Source organism: Nycticebus coucang, chromosome 11 (assembly GCF_027406575.1).
Source record: "Nycticebus coucang isolate mNycCou1 chromosome 11, mNycCou1.pri, whole genome shotgun sequence".
NCBI classification, from domain to species: domain Eukaryota; kingdom Metazoa; phylum Chordata; class Mammalia; order Primates; family Lorisidae; genus Nycticebus; species Nycticebus coucang.
Window position 1 is genome coordinate 24,754,092 of NC_069790.1, and position 4,362 is coordinate 24,758,453.

A 4,362-nucleotide genomic window follows, 5' to 3' on the forward strand; every position below is an offset into this window, starting at 1 on the left:
CGGGATTAGACTAAACAAACACATGCAACCTCTTGCCAGTTTTCCACTGCTTTTGTCCCCCTTCTGTGGTACAGAAGTCTTGCTAACTCCCTGTGTCCTCAAAGGGATGTTTATGGGCAGATCCCACCAGCCGGAGATGCCTGGAGTCTTGTTTCCCCAGACTCAATGTGCCCAGTTGCAAGGAAGCTGTTACTCAGCTGCCATCTTGCTCCTCCTCTCTTTCGCATCAGATTTTTTAAACATTTTACTATAACAAACGTATAGAAAAGTTAAAAGAATTTTACAATGAATACCCACATATCCATCTGGTTTCTACAGTGAACATTTTACTACATTTACTTTATCACATGTCTATCCATCTAACATTCCTCTATTCATCCACCCATCTACCTTATTTTTAATCGCATTTCAAAGAAAGTTTCAGACATTAAATCACTCCATACTTTCATATGCATATCAATTTTAATTTTAAAGCTTAATAATATGTTTTACTCCCTGGTAAAGGCTAACCTTCCTTCTTAGCTTTTTTTTTTTTATATCTATTGCATGATTCTTTTTCCCATATAAACATTAGTATCAACTTATCCAGTTCTACTATTCAAAGAATATTTTTATTGTGATTGTATTCACTTTTTTTTACAAATACCACATTCAATATTTTCATCACTGTACTTCAAATCCACATTGCACAAAGTGACCAGAAAGTGCACCACAGTAATTGACCAACCTCCAAGATTGTACCTTTCTTTTAAGAAGTCTTCTGGGGCTTTTTTGATACTAAATATGTTTCTCATTCAAGTGAATTGAAATACCTCAATTGGGATGATTCTCAGGAGTCTCATAAAAAACAAACAAAAAAGAAAGAAAGAAAAAAACAATGATACTGCACCATCTTTGTTTAGTAAATCAGCATTTGTCTCAATGCAAATAATTACTTCATTGAAGTTAAACTTCCAAGTATAACTTATTAACAGTCTTCAAATTCAGTTCAAATCACTCAAGATGAAAATAGTCAGCTAACTACAGATAACTTAAAATAACTTTAATAATTAATTGTCCATAACACACATCAAGGTTTTTTCCTAAACCAATTTTAGGATGATCCATTGTACAGGGGAAAAACGATATTCAATTTTCTTGTCTTTTTATTTTTAATGTAAAATTTGGGAGGGACATTCAGGTTTCAAGTCTCCACATTGAGCTTAAAAATTAAAGTCTTCATCAGCATGTGAAGGTAAACAAGCCAAGTTGTGTAACTCCAGGAAGTAGAGGCCTTCAATTTGTATCCATAAGTACATATGCAGAGAAGAATCTAACAGCAAAAAGAATTTGTCAAAAAGTAATCAGTTATTTACTACTATGACTTTTCTATACTCTCACAGTTTTGCTTAAGGCACAAACACATTCAACATGATTCTCTATGTGCCTTTAAATTTTTTAAAATTTGTTTTTGTCTTTTATTCATGATTTTTTACTATCCAGTTCAGGAAAAGTCTCACAAAATTTCACAGACCTAAAATGTGCAAGCTAGTTCTCTCTATATATAGGAATGTTGAGATATTTTTTTGAAGTTAGCCCAGAAACTATTTACACACATGAAAGATGCGTGCTTGGGGTTCTTTTATGCAAGAAAGAGCGGAAAAACATCTAATAAAATAGAATATATATATATATATTTTTAATGCTGGGTGAGGAAAACAAAAGTATAGTCTCGCCTAGTCACATCATCATCTCTACCCACAACATTGGATTTTAGGCAGCACACATCACCATCACAGCTCTAATGACAAGCTAATTATAGGGCTTGATCATTAGGTGGCCTGCCTTCCTGCCTTACCTCTCCCCAGGTACAGCTATGATCAGTTAACATGGCTCCATGACTGGCTGAAGCCAAGGTTTCTAGATTCTTTAGTTTTAGAAAACCTCAGATCCTTAGGAATGGCTCAAATATCAAAACGTCTGACTGTCGTTTGTGTTTGTGTGTGTTTTATGTGCGTGAACAATCTCACTTCATTTTAAAAAAGAATAACAAAACAAAATAAAAATATAAAATCCCAAACTCTTAAGTTTGCTTCAACTCTTTTTTTCTGAGGTTAAGCCAAAACAGCTGCACTAAATTTATAACACATGTGCAACTCTGTATAAAATATTTTTTCTTCTAAAACCACATCCACTTTACAAGATTGAAAGATTTCTAAATATTATTCATGTCATAGAAGTGGTGGTTGTTAATCTAAAATTTCATTAGTAAAATTATAATACAAGCATGGTTAACTTACAGAATTGCAAATCTCAGAGGCCAGGGCAAAGCTGCATTACATCTTCAGTATACATTATCTTCTGCCATTACTCTCACCAGAGGAGATGGGGACATCTCAGATGGCTGAGCAACAGTGGAACTAACAAAGTTCTTAAAAACAGCAGACTGAGGGTTGATGTAGAGAGACATTCTGTTTCCTTTCTGTTGTTCCAAAATGAACTGGTGAATAATTGCTTTAACCTGTTGGACAGAACTGAGGTTCTTCTCAAAAGTGTCAGGGAATTTAGGATTGGTAACAGGCTCAAATTCATTGGTATATACTCTTCCAGTAGAGGTGGAAAAGCAACATTTACACATACACCTGTGATATCATAGTTGACCTCCATCTAGGTAGGGGTGGGCTAAGGCATTCTTAGTAGAATTCTTTTGGATAGATCAAAGACGAGCATCCTGCAAAGGAGATGAACAGCTTCATGTGTAGCCTGGCTGGATGTGCTATACAGTACAGGGAGAGATGGCTGTTTAGGAGGACCCCTGAGTATGTGTGCCTTAGTGCCTTCACAAGCTGTCCTCATTGCTTCCAGTGATGGTGAGCCCAACAGATCTGTAATCCAACTGCTGAAAGGAACGCTGTGCCTGAAACAATATTCTTCATCCTAGTAGGTGTGCAAAGATGTATCCGACAGACTAGATATCAATAGCATTGCTGTAATGACAGCTGACCATCAGGATATCTGGAACCTGATAACACTGGGTAACAACTTCAAGAGTCATGTGATGGGATTCATCTAATTCTTCACTCAGGCCAGTCCAAAATCACACATCTTTAGAACACAGTTACTCTCCACAAGGAGATTCCTGGCTTACTGTCTTGGTGAAATACTTCACTGAGATACTTCAAACCTTGCAAAATCAATAAAGAAAAATTTTGACATGGTCTGAGCTAAGTGGTGGAGAAGAGACAATAATTTTATGTAGATCACTCTGCATCAATTCTGTGACAACATATATTTCTTTAAAATAAACAGATGGAGATTGAAGCATGTCATGGGTAGAGAGTTCATTATCATGTTTTAAAAAAACACAACATCTTCAATTCTTAGAAGACCCTTTTGCAAGGGTCTTCCAGGATCTGGAAGATGTTGGGCATCTTTCTGAATGCTGCTCTCTTCCTATCTCTTAGATCTGTTACCGACCAGGCAACACTAAAGACTCTATGTCAAACCCAGCTGCTGTTGTGGATGATGTGAGTGCTGGTTATGGTGTGACTTAATTGTAGCAGCTGCGGCAGCCTGTACCTGAGCTGGGGCTGTTGCAGCTGGTCCAGGAGCCTGACCAGTGCTGGTGATGGGAAGTATGGCTGTTGTCACCCAGGGTTTAACATGGCTGCAGCCATAACTGTTGCTGAGCCTGCGGCAGCTGCAGAAGAGGTTATGCCGGTGTACAGGGCGTACAGCAGCAGCTGGCCCTGGGTGAAGATGGTGTTGAGGGTGGTGGTGTTGGTGAAGGTGAGGGGGGAGGTGTAGATGGTGGTGATGGTGGTGGTGGTGACCTGTTGCTGCAGCAGACATACAGCCATTGTCAGCTGCCATCGTTTTTCTTCCCTTGGCTTTTGCACCACAAAGAGACATTTTAAAAAAGCCCTTTGATTGGAAAACAAACTAGGTCAAGCTGTCATTTGGCCATTTAAAATGAAGAAAAACTACTCACCCCACCTCAAAAACAGATCATAACTGGCTTTATGTCTTTATCAGTCAATTCAAACAAATTAGAGGATCCTGGTGTACTGGTGTTTAATTTTTGGGGTATGCGTGTGCGGAAGGGTGTAGGTTGCCAAAAAAAGAAAGAAAGGATTCCTTCTCCATAGGATTCCTACCGCAAGTGGGTACTAAAACTCCTTTCCTAATTTGGTGAGGTTACAATTTTGAACATGCGAATCAAGGGTCAAACCTCCGGACCCCCTGAACGCCAGAAATGAAAAGGATCAGGTAGCTGCCATCCCGAGAATCTCTTAAGGGAGTGGACTCACCTACCCCTTCCATCATTCCCACATCCTTTTCATAACACCACCTCTTCAAAAACACAATTTTTAAAAATTCCAG

At 38.3% G+C, this 4,362-nt stretch overlaps 1 pseudogene; it reads right to left on the bottom strand.

Annotated features, from left to right (window-relative positions):
• Positions 1-2,323: 2,323 nt before the first annotated feature.
• LOC128598280 (serine/threonine-protein kinase NLK-like) lies at positions 2,324-3,891 on the bottom strand (annotated as a pseudogene).
• Positions 3,892-4,362: the final 471 nt, after the last annotated feature.